Below are 16,369 nucleotides of genomic sequence, written 5' to 3'. Positions count from 1 at the left end.
AAGTTTACACTAGTTTATTGAGGAAAAGATTATGATACCTTTATTGATCATCCAACTCCTACTATACTACCTTTCCTCCCAAATTTGTATATATTCCATTTATACTTGCATATGTATATCATATATATGAATATATTTTGCATCTTTTAATAGGTTATAAATTTGAGAACAAAGGTGATTTTATTTTTATCCTTGTATCTCTGGATATGTTACACAATAGGTGCTTAATAAATGTTTGTTATTTGATATATTGAATTCAGTTTTGAACTTCTTGGGCTTACGATTCTGATATGACATCCCCTTCAAGAGATCCAGAAGATAATTTAAAATGTAGAATTAAAGTTAAAGAGAGAGGTTAGGGCTAGATTTGACAGAAGGTTTGGAACAACTTGCAACAAGGAGTATAATAGAAAGTCAATTGCATCATTCTACAATTGAACTTAGATAATATAATTTTGTTTTGTGGTACAGTCTTGAAGATTTCAGAATTTTGAGAGTAATAATAGAGAAGGGGTGACCCAACATTAATTGTTGGCACAGAACAAAGGAAAGAGTAGCAAAGAATCCAAGGATGGAGGGCAGTGTTTTGTTAACTGGTTAACTATAGGATTAAGATTGAAGGAATATAGGTACTAGACTGAGAGATGAGAGAAGTATGGAGGGACTAGAAGTCCCTGAGAAAACAAAAACTATGTTTAGGAGCAGGACAAAGGGAGATAATTAGAGTCAGCTAAGTAGTGGACAGAATATTGGACCTGAAATCAGTAAGACTTGCCTCAAATACTAGTTATGGGCAAATCACTTACTCAGTGTTTGCTTCAGTTTCCTCATCTATAAAATGAGGATAATAGCATCTACCCCCAAGGTCATTGTAAAGATTAAGTGAGATAATAGTTGTAAACTTTGCAAACCTTAAAGTAAGGATAGAGTGCTGGGTCAGGATTCAGGAAGATCTGAATTCAAATCCAGTCTCAGATATTCACTAGCTATGTAACCCTGTGACCTCTGCTTGCCTCAGTTTCTTCAAGTGTAAAATGGGGACAACAACCTTATTTACCTTGCAGAATTGTTGTGAGGATCAAAAGAGATAATATCCATAAAGTATTTAGCACAGCACCTGGCACATAGTAGTTACTAAATTAATGTTTATCCCTCTCTCCTCATTCTACCACAAAGGTGTATTTTTTCAATAACAATAATTAGCTTCATGTATGGTGTTTTCAAGAAGGACTAGCACCTCTGGTGTGAGGTTTTGCTGAGCCCTTTTCAAGGCTGCTATCTACCCTTTGGTGTCCATCTGCCTCTTTGGTGGCAGAGTTTGGTGTGCTCTTCTCACCTGTAACTCCAAGAGGCTATGTCATACACAGTGACCACAACCCAGTAAAACTGTCTCAGTAGATTAGGCTAACCCATGTTGAAGGTAACCAGTAGACCTCAAATCCATCTGTGAGTTAGGTGGATGTCCACTCCAAGCATGTGAAGATCTGTCCTAGAGGAATGAGCAGATGAAAACAATTTGTTTCATTGACCATGAAAGCGGCTAAAGTAGTCAATATGGAGTGGTTAGATCTTGGTCAGACAATGAAGATACTAAGATGATCCACTACATTTCAGACATCGCTAGTCATCTTGACTTTTGTCTTATCTCTGAACCTCAATGACTCTGGAAGAGAGAAGGAGGCTGATGATTTTGTACAACTCTACCTCTCTTAAATTCATGAGCAAATCAAGATATCATTCTGCAATATCATTGGTGGTCTTCAAAAATGAAAGATGGACTAACTGTTATTCATTATTATTATCAGAAAAGGGAATGTCAAGTTCAGGATCATGGACATAGAAAATTTGGGGAGGTGGGGAGCTCTAAAATATAACTATCTCCTATACCAAGTGGCAGAATCAGAATGGAGATGTAAACTATAGGCAGAAAAGAAGCTGATTCACTTGGGGAAGAGTCAGGGTATCCAAAGAGACATCTACTTGAACACTGAATCCCTTAGGATTTAGGATTTTAGGAAGACTCCTTTTCTTGAGTTGAAATCTAATCTAATTTTAACTTACTGGCTGTGTGACCCTGGGCAAGTCCCATCATTCTGTTTGCCTCATTTTCTTCATTTGTAAAAGGAGCTGGAGAAGGAAATGGCAAACACTCCAATATCTTTGCCAAGAAAACCCCAAATGTGGTCATAAAGAATCAAACATGACTAATAAAAATAGAATATGCAATGAATAATGTTGATAGCTAGAAAGGTTTTGTAGTAAAGGAGACTATCAATCCTTAGTAATTCACAGCAAGAACATCCACTAAACACATTCCTACAACTTTTGGAGTTATTTTTGTTTCTTCAGAAAACATGATATTCTGCAATTTGTAGTTCTATAGCATTACTAAGAGAATAATGTATTAACAAGATTTAGACACTTTTGTGGAAATGAGTTCTTTGAAATCATTGAAATTACTATGAGATTTCTTATCCAATATTATTTCTCCCACTTATTCAAATCTGAGGGTAGAAACTAAGAAATAAATGGATACATAGATAGACAGAAATGGATACAGAATATATAGATAGATGCATAGACACGTAGATGGATACATAGACACATATATACATACACACATACATAGAGAGATGATAAATTATTTGTCCACTCAGCTACTTGTTAGAGTTTGGATATCATCTGTCAATGTGACTCTCTATATCGATCGCTTTGACATTCTGGATTTCACTGAGTAGGCTTCATAGTAATCTGGAATTTAAAGTAATTAGCAATAATCACTTGCATTTATATAATTCTTTGTCAACTGTGAATAGAAATATTTGGATAACCTTACTGTGAATTGGGAATCTTTTTCTGTTTTAACTTGTGCAAGTCATTTTCCATGCTACTGGAAAATACTTTAAGTGAACGTATCTCCTCACTTTAGAGATGACGGTGTCAATACTCAATGGTTTATAGGATAAAGTTATCTCTCTAGGTAAATTTGTCATAGAGTCTTATATAATTTTTATTTTTGCTTAAAAGAACCTTCAAGCTGCATTTTGTTTGACTGAATCAATATTTATTGAAGTCTTTTCTTAAAAGAACCCCTAAGCAATAGACATGGGAAAGACCTTATTTGCTACATCTCTCAAGTCAATTGTAAAGGAAAAAAAATTTTTGATTAGAGGAAGTATAGTGAGAATTTGAGGTGAATCCTGGTTTGTAGAGACGAATTTTTAATTTGTTAAGAAAAATGACAGAATCCAACAACCTAAAATTCTACAAAGGCAGTTAGCTTAAATTATTGGAAATAATAATTCCAGAATAAAATTCTGATGACACAAATACCAATAATTATGAAGAAGAAAAGGGGGAACTAAAGAGACTGATGATATGAATGATAAATTGATCAACCCATTTAGACTTTTAAAAAGTATATCTTACTAATACATTGTTGGTAGAGTTGTGAACCGATCCAATCATCCTGGAAAGCAATTTGGAACCATGTCCAAAGGGCTATCAAACTGTGCATGCTCTATGATTCAGCAGTGTCTCTATTGGATCTGTATCCCAAAGAGATCACTAAAAAGGGAAAGAGTCAAATGTGCAAAAAATGTTTGTATTAGCCTTTTTCTTGTGGTAGCAAGGAACTGGAAACTGAGTAGATGTCCATCAGTTGGGGAATGGTTGAATAAGTTATGGTATAGAATGTTATGGAATATTATTATTCTGTAAGAAACAATCGGTAGGATGATTTCAGAAAGCTCTGGAGATAATTATATGAACTGCTGCTAAATGGAGTAGAAACCTCTTGTGAATATGACTCTTTTCAACAATGAGGTGATTCAGAGCAGTTTCAATAGACTTGTGATAGAGAGAGTCATCTGCATCCAGAGAGAGGACTATGGGGACTGAATGTGGATCACAGAGTAGTATTTTCACCATTTTTGTTGTTGTGTGCTTGCTTTTTTTTTTCTTTTTCATTTTTTTTCCTTTTTAATCTGATTTTTCTTGTGAAGCTTGATAAATATGGAAATATGTATAAAAGAATTGCACATGTTTAATATTTATTGGATTACTTGCTGTCTAGGGAGAGGATGGGGAGAAGAGAAGGAGAATATTTTGAAACACAAGGTCTTGCAAGGGTAAACATTGAAAACTATCTTTGTATATATTTTGAAAATAAAAAGCTATTTTTAAAAATTATGTCTTGAAAATAAAAGCAAGACAGCTACTGATTTATATAAAAGAGTGGCATCATCCTATAAGACTCATAATCTTTTAAGAATAGTGTCAGGAACTGATACTTTGTTGGTGGAATTGTGAATGCATCCAACCATTCTGGAGAGCAATTTGGAACTATGCTCAGAAAGGTATCAAACTGTGCATACCCTTTGATCCAGCAGTGTTACTACTAGGCTTATATCCCAAAGAGATCTTAAAGAAAAACAAGAATGTTTGTGGCAGCCCTCTTTGTAGTGGCCAGAAACTGGAAACTGAGTGGATGCCCATCAATTGGAGAATGGCTGAATAAATTGTGGTATATGAATATTATGGAATATTATTGTTCGGTAAGAAATGACCAACAGGATGATTTCAGAAAGGACTTACATGAACTCATGCTGAGTGAAATGAGCAAGACCAGGAGATCATTATATACTTCAACAACAATACTATATGATGATCAATTCTGATGGACCTGGCCATCTTCAGCAATGAGATGAACCAAATCAATTCCAGTGGAGCAGTAATGAACTGAACCAGCTATACCCAGCGAAAGAACTGTGGGAGATGACTAAGAGCTATTACATTGAATTCCCAATCCCTATAGTTGTGCCTGCCTGCATTTTAAAAATTTACTTCACAGGCTAATTGTACAATATTTCAGAGTCTGATTCTTTTTGTGCAGCAAAATAATGGTTTGGACATGTATACTTATCTTGTGTTTAATTTATACTTTAATATATTTAAAATGTATTGGTCATCCTGCCATCTAGAGGAAGGGATGGGGGGAAGGAGGGGAAAAATTGGAACAAAAGGTTTGGCAATTGTCAATGCTGTAAAATTACCCATGTATATAACTTGTAAATAAAAAGCTATTAAAAAAACAATAATTAATTCAAGGGCTGCCATCATAAAAAAAAATCATCTGGTGGCTAACCTTATAACAGGTTGGTGCTCTGACAGCAGACAGGCTATCTTCATCCTTATCCAAAACCTTTCCAATTTAGTACAATTTGCTAGAATGTGTACTTCAGGAATTAAGGGTCACTTCTACACCATTTTGAGTAATCAGAGCCAAATTTTTTCGACTTCATATCTGAATCAAACTTGTGAATGTATGTTTTATATGATATTGATGTTTCTCTCTAATGAGAGAATTTTTTTTTTAGCAGCTATTGTAAAAAATGGACAGACTATTTCTTGACTGAAAAGGAGTACACTAAATTCACAAAGTCTTTGTGGGTAACAACATCTGTTTTTAGTTTGCCTTCTGGTGCTAATGTAATTTAGGATCATAGAATTAGATGTGAAAGGGTCCCAAGAGATCATTTTGTCCGAGCCTTTTATTTTATAATTGAGGAAATGGAAGCCTAGGAAAACTGGGTCCTGGGTCCCAGGGTCACCCAGGAAATGGTGGTGGGTGTATAAATTAGCTAAGTTACTTTCCTCAGACCACATAAAGAATAGTGATAGAGATAATATTTGAATCCAGCTTCTCTAACTATAGGACAGCTACATGGCACAGTGAATAGGGCACTGGACCTGACTTCAGAAAGGCCTGAGTTCAAATATAGCCTCAGACACATACTAGCTATCTGATTCAGAGCAAGTCACTTAACCATGTCTGTCTCAGTTTCTTCATCTATTGCTGATTGTCTTTCATTCCTGAAGTTACATTTACATGTGACTTTAAGGTTTGTAAAGGTCATTCTGGGTCCTCATTGCTGCTAGGCAATCCTTACATACCTCCCTTATCAACTCACTATATCCCATTCTCAAGAGAACTTCCAAAACTCTTCATCCCTCCTCAAATTTATTCATGGCTCTGTTCCCCAGCTTTGGCTGAAAACCTTGTGTCATATTTACAGAAAAAAATAAGGTTATTTGCCAAGTTCTCTTACTCATCTCATATCGTTCAGATTCCTTCTGCTATGATCTTCTCCTTTATCCTCTCTCACAAGGAAGGGGTCATTCTAGTCTTGCCAAGGCAAATCCCCCCCCACACCTTTACAAGAGAGCTCATTCCATCCCATCTTCTCCCCCAGATTGCTACTTCTGTCATTCCCACTCAATCAATCTTTCCCTGCCTACTGGCTACTTCTCTAGTAGCTAAAAACATCACAGTGCATCCTTCATCTTGAAAAAACCTTCACTTGATCTTCCCATGCCCTCTATTATCCTATTTCTCTTCTGCTTTTTGTGACAAACTCCTTGAAAAGGCTTCCTGTAATAGATGTATCTACTTCTTTTTTCTCATTCTCTTTTTTTAACTCCCTAGAATCTAGCATCTATTCTTAGCATTCCACTGAAACTGCTTACACCCAAATTTCAATGATTTTCTAATTGCCAAACCTAATGGCTTTTTCTCAATATTTATTCTCCTTGGCCTCTCTGCAGTCTTTGACACTGTGAATTGCTCTTTTATTCTTTACACTCTCTTATATCTAGGTTTTCAAAACACCACTCTCTCCTCAGGATCCCTTGCCATTAACCATGAGTGCCTGTTCTAGGTTCTTCTCTTTCTATTCGATTTCATTTGGTTATCTCAACACCTCCCATGAAATTCTCTCTATCTTGATGATTCTCAAATCTTCATATTTTTCCCTAAACTTGTCTGCTGACCTCCAGATCCACATCTCCAATTGCCTTTACAATATTTTGAACGTGATATCCAGTAGACATGTTAAATTCAACATGTTCAAAACTGTACTCATTATCTTTCCCTTTCTCCAAACTTCCCAATTAAGATCTTTGCAAACAATAGGTTTGCAACATAGATGTCATCCTCAATTCCTCACTTGTGCTCTCTGTAGTCAATTTGTTGCTAAGGTTTGTCTATTTTACCTCAGCACCATCTCTTGCATATGCCCCCTTCTCTACTCTGATATAACCATGGTGGTGTAAGCTTTCATCACCTCATTTTTGGGTTATTACAATAGCCTGCTGGTGAGTGCCTTTATTAAATCTCTCCCTACTCCAAAACATTCTCCATTAAGCCACCAAGATGACTTTGCTAAAATACAGATCCAACCAAGTCATCGACCTGCTCAGTAAACTCCAGTGATTCCCTATTGCCTCCATAATCAAATGCAAAATCCTCTGCCATTCAAAGCCCACCTCCAACTTTCCAATTTTCTCATGCTTTATCCTTTCCCCATACATTACCATTTACTAACACTGACTTCCTTGTTCTTCCATGAATAAGTCACTCTTTCTCTAAGTTCTGGGCATTTTCACTGATTTAACTTTGTACCCAAAATGCTTTCCCTCCTTATCTCTGCCTCCTATCTTCACTAGTTTCCTTCAAGTCTTAGCCAAAATCCTACCTTCTGCAGTAAACTTATCACATAATAAACACTTAAATGTTTGTTTACCAACTAACTGAATTATACACAGACACAGACACAGACACACACACACACCCCTATATTCTGATTGTTATGAAATACATATGAGACTAGGCTAAGAATATATCAAATGTTTTTCTACAGCAGATTGTTTCTTAACAGTCATATAATTAAGTGAATAGCAGAGATGATATGAGGTCCAGTGTGTGTTGATTACCAAAAATTAGTAGTAGTAATAATAATAATCTGATTCAGTAGAATTAAAAAGTGTTAAAGGATTTCCTCCAACAAGCTGATTCCCATCCATACATTAAAATTATGAAAAATTCTTTGGTGAATTGAATGATAAGAATAAAATCACTTAGTAATTTCCTAATTATCAACATCAAGTGGCTCATAAAACAGGGAGATGTCATCAGAGGTGTTTACCAGTATCCTGGAGGCTGCCCTTTTTTAGCGTCCCAAATGGAAGATGAATGATAGTGAAGGGGGTTTGACTGTATTTGGGAAATTGCACAATACTGTAAATGATTTCAAGTTATTCCTTGTCACAAAAATTCATCTTTTTGAAACCAGAACCCTTCCCACAATGTTGTATAGCTAAGAATTGCGGAACTCCATAGCCTTCATAGAATTGAAATTCTAGGTGACCCAAAGGGTAGAAGAAAAGACTCACTGAGAGTGAAAGTAGAATATAGTATATAACAATAATTATCTGCATATACAACAAGGAAATATAAAAAGATAAGAAAAAGAGGTGAACTAGTTATGTAACTTGGTTAACAGATATATTAACAAACCCAGTGTTACACCAAAATCCACATTGTTTAAAGGTCTGTAATGCATTAGATTGATCTCCAATGGATTTATCAGATAACATGAATGAACAGAAGAAACAGTTGCATTGCATTCTATATCAATGGATGGACTATCTACATCAGTAAAGATCACATCCATTCACAGATTCTAAATGTATTAGAAAATTAATTCCTGTCGATTCATTTTAACTTAATTGATTTACTATGCATTTTTTTTTCCTTTAAAGTATCAGAAAAGTTATGGGTTGTGGTACATTCCTTAATGAGGAAAAGAGTCATCCTATGGATGAAGGTCTGTGTCTTAGGACACATGTAGGGGTGGTGTAGTACAAAGAATGCTGGGGTGGAAACCAGATGATTTATATTTGAATATCTGGATAACTTTAGTCAACTAGACTAAACAACATTAGAGCCTCAATTTCCTCATCTGTGAAATTTGAAATAAGAGTATGAAATACCTATTACCAAGATTAGAAGAAAATTATTTTGTAATCTTCAAAATATTATATGAATGAGTTTTCATAATCTTATTTTGTATTGTAAAGCTGATGTTGATCTTGTTTTAACCACTACTGGGCTAAAATCAAGTCAATTCTATATCTCATCAGAGCTAAGATCATGGGCTGGAAGACCATCTTGGCAACTCAGCCTATCACTTGCCTAGTTGGAATATTCATTTTCCTGAATATCTATAAAATCCATTTATAGTTTTCCATAAGTCTCTCTGTTCTCCTAGAAGTCCTTCTCTGTTCTATTTTCATCATAGAATTTATATCCAGGATTTTTCTTTGTTCTAGAGTACTATTAATTGTCCAATACTGAAGGTCCATCCAAATTGTCACTATACTTAATGTAAGATCCCACATGAAAATGACCAGTCTGCCCAGCTTTCACATAGGAATCTAGTGTCATCTCCATCTATTTCTAGGTTTCTCCCAAAACTCTTTATATCAGTAATATCTTTCTTCAAAAATATATTCCAATCTTCCCTTCTTTAAAACAATATTATTTCAATATCTTGGACCCCCTATAAACGCAAACCAAAAAAGTTCATGCCCAACACATACCTCTCCAGTATCTTATAGGTGATTCTCAACTTCACATTTTTTTGGAGACAATAATATACAATGATGCAAACATAGAACATTCAAAAGGTTATTGTAAGGAAAAAAATAAGCCTTTATTTCAAGGAGAAGTCTGGGATCATTAAAAGAATTGTTTGGTTTTCCAAAGGCAATCAAACTTGCCCTCTTTCTCCTGCTCAATTTGGGGGCCAGATGATTTGCAGTCTCTGGCTCAGATATATGTACCAATGAAAGAGCTCTACCAGTTACCCATTTAATTGTATATTATAGCTTGGACAAGTGACATTTTAAAACTTACTTTAAAAAAAATAATATTTCTCCCCAATTACATATTAATAAGATTTTCTAACATTGGGGTTTTTTTTTAAGTTTTGAATTCCAAATTCTATTCCTTCTTCCCTCTTTTCCCTCTACCATTCCTGAGATGTAGAGGGAATCTGAAATTTGGGAATGAGAGAGACAGAGGAAAAAAAGAGAGACAGAGACAGAGAGAGACAGAGACAGAGACAGAGATGGGGGAGGGAGAGAAGGAAGGAAGGAAGAAAAGAGGAAGGAAGGAAGGAAGGAAAGGAGGGAGGGAACAATGGAAAGAGGAAGAGAAAGAGAGAGGGGGAGCAGGAGGGAGGGAAGAAGGAAGGAAAAAAGAGAGAGATGGATGGAGGGAGGGAGGAAGGAAGGAAAAAGGGAGGGAGGGAAGAAAGGAGGAAGAAAGGTAAAGAGGGAGGGAGAGAAGGAAAGAAGAAGTAGAAGGGAGAGAGAGAAAAGAAGGAAGGAAGGAAGAAAGAGAAAAGGAACAAAGAAAGAAAAGGAAGGCGGGAAGAAGGGAGGAACGAAGGAAGGAAGGGAGGAAGGAAAGAAGGAGAAAAAGAAAAAAAAAAGCATGTTTCAGTCTGTATTCAGACAATATCAGTTCTTTCTCTGAAGGCAAAAAAAAATGCTTTATCATGATTCTTTTGGGACTATCTTGAATCACTATCTTGCTGAGAATAGCTGTCATTCATAGTTCTTCATCTTACAATATTACCATTACTGTGTATAACATTCTCATGGTTCTGCTTACTTCACTTTTCATCAATTCATGTAATCCTTCTCAGGTTTTCCTGAAATCATCTTGCTTATCATTTCTTTATTATTATTATTATGGATTTTTATTTACAAAACATATGCATGCATAATTTTTCAACATTGACCCTTGCAAAACCTTTTATTCCAACTTTTTCCCTCCTTCCCCCCACCCCTTCCCCTAGATGGCAAGTAGTCCAATACATGTTAACTATGTTAAAGTATGTGTCAAATACAATATATGTATATATATTTATACAGTTATCTTGCTACACAAGAAAAATTGGATCTAGAAAGATGGTAGAAAAACCTGAGAAGGAAAACAATAATGCATTGCTTATCATTTCTTATAGCATAGTTAAATTCTATCACAATCATGTAACATAACTTGTTGAGCCAATCCTTACAGATATGCACTTCTTCATCTCTCACTTAAATAATTACAATAGCTTATTAAATTAGTCTCTCTGCATCTAGTATTTTTCCTTTCCAAACAGTTACCAAAATGATATTTATAAAGATAGTTGTGTGCTGATAAATATTAAATAACCATCTTCCTTGGAGAAAAATGTGTAACATTTCTAAGTTTAATTTGCATCATTAACATTTTCTCTATCACTTTCTTAAGCTTAGTTAGTCAATAAAACAATAAATCAAGCCATAATTTGTAGCATTTGCTGATTTCCAAGGTGTAGAAGTTTCCACTGAAAATATAACAATTGGTGAGTAGTTTGAGCCAGCTCCAGTAATGCTGTCTAAAGTCAGGACACTGTTCTGTTCAAGAGGCTTTTGTGGCTTTCCATTTCCGGGTTAAAATTTAGGTCTTCTGATTCCAAGATTTCTATCTACTTTACCATCTACCTGTCCCAGAGATTCTACTCTTACTTAAGTCTCACCACCATACACTGGACTAAATTTGGGAATCATCCACATAGAAATGATAACGAAAGCCATAGGAACTAATGAGACCATGAAGTGAAGTGATATAAAGAAGAGAGGGAACCCTGGGAAACATGATTAATTGGCAAGATTTTGAGAAAGATCCAGCAAAGGGGAATAAGAGAACAATCAGGTATACAGTTAGGAAGAGAACCAGGAGAGAGCAGTATCTTGAAGACCTTGAAAGGAGCAGATATCCAGAAGAGAATATCATTAGAAAGGCCATTAAATTTGGCAATTAAGAAATCATTGGTAACTCTGGAAAGAGTAGTTTCAGTGTAGTTCAAAGTAGTTTCTGAAGCCATACTGCAAAGAATTTAAAACAAAGAGGCGAAGAGGCACTAATAAGTGATGATTTATTGAAGGAAATTAGCCTCAAAGAGAGGAAAGATGATAACTAGTGGGCACTTATTAACTATTTGTTGAGGAAATGGAAACTGAGTGGATGCCCATCAGTTGGGGAATGGTTGAGTAGGTTATGGCATAACAATGGAATGGAATGGTATTGTTCTATAAAAAATGATGAGCATACTGATTTCAGAAAAGGCTGGACTTACATGAACTGATGCTAAGTGAAATGAGCAGAATCAAGAGAACATTATACATAGTAACTTATTGTTACTATGATTATCAACTGTGATGGTTCTTTTCAATTATGAAGTGATTCAAGGCAATTCCAATAGAGTCATGATGGAAAGTGCCATCTGCATCCAGAGAAAGAGAATTATGGAGACTGAATATAGATCAAAGCATATTATTTTCACTTTTTGTTGTTTGCTTCTTTTTCTTTTTCTTTTTCACTTTTGATCTGATTTTTCTTGCCCAGCATGACAGATATTAGAATATGTTTTGAAAAACTGCATGTGTTTAACCTATTTCATTTTACTTGCTGTCTTGAGGAGGGAGAAGGGGAGAGAGGGAGAAAATTTTGAAACACAACGTTGGTCAAAGTTGAATGTTGAAAACTATCTTTGCATGTATTGGGAAAATAACATACTATTTTTAAAAAGCTGCTTGCTGATTGATCAATTCACTTGGGTTTTCCTGTGTGTACATAAATAGGACTCTTGAATCCTGAATCTCACTTGGGAAATTCTAAAATGTTCTAGAATTTAATGAAATTACCACATTGACCTATACATAAAGGAATGTGTAGGACTGATGTTTAAACTTGGGAACTCTACTGTCCTTTATGGTTAGAATGTGTTTTTTTTTTTTTAAATCTTTGGAGATCTTTTCTATTTTTCATCTGTTTGTTGATCTTCCTTAAATGTCCTTGAAATGATTTTGTTTAGTTAACTTTCTCATTAAGCTTTCTTTAAACTTGCTTTTCTTTCTACTGCTCCTCTCCTTTATGAGACTGTTTTGTCTCACAATATTCATATAAGATTGTAAAAATGAGTTTATATTTTTAACCACCTTTGTCTTGACCATCATATTTCTATAGTTACCAAAGTCATTTCTAGGTTGTTTGGTACCATTTCACGGCAATTTATTTACATTGGTTAAATTTTTGCAAGAAATTGTTATAATCTGTTTCTAGGTGCTTTTCTCCATTCATTTCCCATTTTTGAGCCCAGTGACTTGTTTTAAATAGGTGAGGTTGGGATTGTTTTTTCACATATTATATCATTTTTTTATTCTTTTAACTTTGTGTTTCTTTTAATTTTTAACCTAACAAATCAATGGTCTATATACAAACTCAAAGAACTGTTTTGACTACATCCCATACTTTTGACTTGTCTCATTACTGTCATTCTCTTGGATGAAATTATTGGTTGTTTCTATGATTTGTTTGACTCACTCATTCGTTAGCATTAGATTGTGTAATTTTCAATTAGGTCTTAGTCTATCTTTCCTTTTTCTTCTCCTACTTCCCTATAGGGTAAAATAAACTTTTATACTCAACTGAAAGGATATGTTATTTCCTCTCTGAGCCCATTTCAATGAGAATAAGGTTCAAACAATGCTCATCCCCCTCTCTTCTTTCCCTCTATTGTAATAGGTCTTTTGTGCTTCTTCATGGGATGTAATTTACCCCCATTTTACTTCCCCTTTCCCCTTCTCCCAGCAGTTTTTTTCACCCTTTCTTTTTTATAGCATCACATCGAAATCAACTTATAACCACACCCTCTCTATATACATAACTCTTTCTAATTGCCCTAATATACAGTTCTCAAGAGTTAAAAGTATCATCTTCCCATATAGAGGTGTAAACAGTTATTTTTTTTTCCTTTCCCCTTTTTATGCTTCTCTTGAGTCTTGTAACTGAAGACTGAATTTTCTGTTTAGTTCTGGCCTTTCATCAGAAATAACAAAGTCCCTTGTTTCATTGAATATCCATCTTTTCCCCTGAAAGATTATGATCAATTTTGCTGAGTACTTAATTCTTGGCTCCTCAATATTTAAATTGCTTCTTTTTAGCTGCTTGCAGTATTTTCTCTTTGACCTGATAATTGTGAAATGTGGCTACAATATTCCTTGGAGTTTCATTTTAGGATCTCTTTAAGGAGGTAATCTATAAATCACTATTTTTATCCTCTGGTTCTAGGATATCTGTACAATTTTCCTTGATAACTTCTTGAAAGATGCTGTCCAGGCCTTATTATCACTATTATTATTGATCATGGCTTTCAGTTAGCCCAATAATTCTTAAATTAGCTCTCTCAGGAGCAGCTAAATGGTGTAGTGGATAAAGCAACAGCCCTGAAGTCAGGAGAACCTGAATAAAAAAATCTGGTCTCAGACACTTAACGCCTCCTAGCTATGTGACCCTGAGCAAGTCACTTAATCCTAATTGCCTCATCAAAAAAAAAAAAAAAAAATTGTTCTCCTGGATCTATTTTCCAAGTTATTTTTCCAATGAAGTATTTTACATTTTCTTCTATTTTCACCCTTTTACTTTTGTTTGACCGATTCTTGATGTCTCATAGAGTCATTAGTTTCCACTTGTTCAAATCTAATTTTTAAGATATGATTTTCTTCAATTAGCTTTTGTACCTCCTTTTTCATTTGACTAATTCTACTTTTTTAAGTTATTTAAAAGAGTTGTTTTCTTCAGTGTATTTTTTTTCATTTGACCAATTGTATTTTCTTAATTATTTTCTTCAGTCAGTTATTCTTCCTGTTCCAAGCTACTTATTCTCTTTTGCATACCTATCCTTTCTTCTTGCAATTTTTCTTCTATCTTTTAAATTTGATTTTTAAAATCTCTTTTTAGCTTTTTCAAGATGCCTTTTTGGGCTTGAGACCAATTCATATACCACTTTGAGGTTTCATATCTAAGTATTTTGTCCTCTTCTGAGAAGGTGTTTTCATCTTCCCCCTCACCATAGTAAATTTCTGTATGTTTCTTGCCTTTTTTTTTTTTCCTGAGGCAGTTGGGGTTAAGTAACTTGCCCAGAGTCACACTTGCTATTGTTTGTGGGGGTTTTTTGGCTTATTCTTGACTTTTAAAATTGAGCTCTGCTCTTAAGTTAAGGGGGTTGTCCCAAACTTTTTGTGCTGAGGCCTTGGGAAGGGTTTCTGGCTTTGAGTGTTGGGGCCTCAGGTTCCTGACAACTTTGCTCACAATACTAAAGTAACTTGATCTAATCATACCTATTGTTGCCTGGTTTCTGGGGCTGGCAATTTGCCTTCTGAGCTGGGGCTGAAGTTTCCATCACTGGCCTGCTATACTACTATCCTATTGAGCTAGGACAAAAGGGTATTGTTCCTTGTCTGTTGAGTTAAAAGTTCATCTTCTCTCCCTGAACAATTATTGTAGTTCTGTCAATCCAGTACCAGGGTCCTTATGAAAGAAATTATTTTTTTCATCATTGAAATCATTGCTCCTAACCTGGCTAGAAAACCAATGAAATATTTAAAAATCTTGCTTTTGTCACTATCTCTATTTACTCTGAACATAAACATTTCCTAGCTCTCTTGCTTCCATCTCCTATATGAACTTTTTAAAAACCTAAAGAATTCCTTGTGTCTGCTTAAATCACTTTCCTTTCTCTTCCTCATCACAATCCTTTGTGTTATCAGAAATTTTTTTTTTTTGAGAGCATCCTAACTCTCTTGGGTTGACTTGTGTAGAATTTTAGACTACAGGATTCTACATATCCTTTCTCTTTCTTAGAGATTCTTGGAAATTCACCATTCCAAAATGTAAGGTAGGCATCAAATTACCTTTATCCTCTTTATAAATAGCAAACTGTATGGAGTAGTTATGTCCTCCCAATGGGAGCTACTTCAGCACCTCCTAAACCACTAGAATCAAGTTCAGAATTCCCATTTGCTTCCTAGCTTCCTCCTCTTCCATGGTCTCCTTTACTGGATCTTTATCTAGTTCACAGAACCAACCAGGAGAGCTTTCCCTCCCTGAACTGCTAAGGCAGGGTCCTTGGTCCTCTTCTCCCACTATACTATCTCCATGTTTTCCAACCAAGGAGCTTGCTCAGAGGGAGAGGAAAGAGAAAAAAAAAAAGTCTATCCTTTCAACTAAGTGAAGAAATGTAGGGAGTTAAAGTGAATAGGCTTTCATTGATCTTTCTAAAACTTTCCCATTTTAGCTTTATTTGTTTTGTTTTTTTTTTCCAAATCAAATTCTCTGTTCTTCAAGCTGAGGGAACATCCCTCTTCTAACACTTCATTCTGCCATAGTAGAGTCTAATCTCTTAGGCATCCCTATTTTCACAGGTCCCTCCTGTCAGACCTAATGAACTGAGACTTTAGAAATGTGTCTTTAGTATTTACTTGCTCCTGGACATCCTCCTCCTCCCAAGTAACCTCGAACCTTCCTCTTCTCCCCACTATAAGACTAACCTGAGCCCCTTCCCTCAGACTCACTTGTCCCCTCTCTTCTTCCCTTAGGCCTCCCTGGTCCCCCTCTCCTCAGACTTCCCCACCTCATTCCTTTTTCTTC

General features: G+C 35.4%; 1 protein-coding gene across 3 annotated transcripts in view; it reads left to right on the top strand.

The window, feature by feature from the left end:
• Positions 1–16,369, top strand: part of SPATC1 (spermatogenesis and centriole associated 1) — a 112,740-nt gene that overhangs the window by 95,532 nt on the left and 839 nt on the right. The gene's annotated exons all lie outside the window — the stretch shown is intronic.

The sequence above is a fragment of the Antechinus flavipes genome, chromosome 1 (assembly GCF_016432865.1).
Source record: "Antechinus flavipes isolate AdamAnt ecotype Samford, QLD, Australia chromosome 1, AdamAnt_v2, whole genome shotgun sequence".
Classification (NCBI taxonomy): domain Eukaryota; kingdom Metazoa; phylum Chordata; class Mammalia; order Dasyuromorphia; family Dasyuridae; genus Antechinus; species Antechinus flavipes.
The sequence above is the reverse complement of the archived record's forward strand: the minus strand, read 5'-3'. Positions and strand labels throughout refer to the sequence as shown.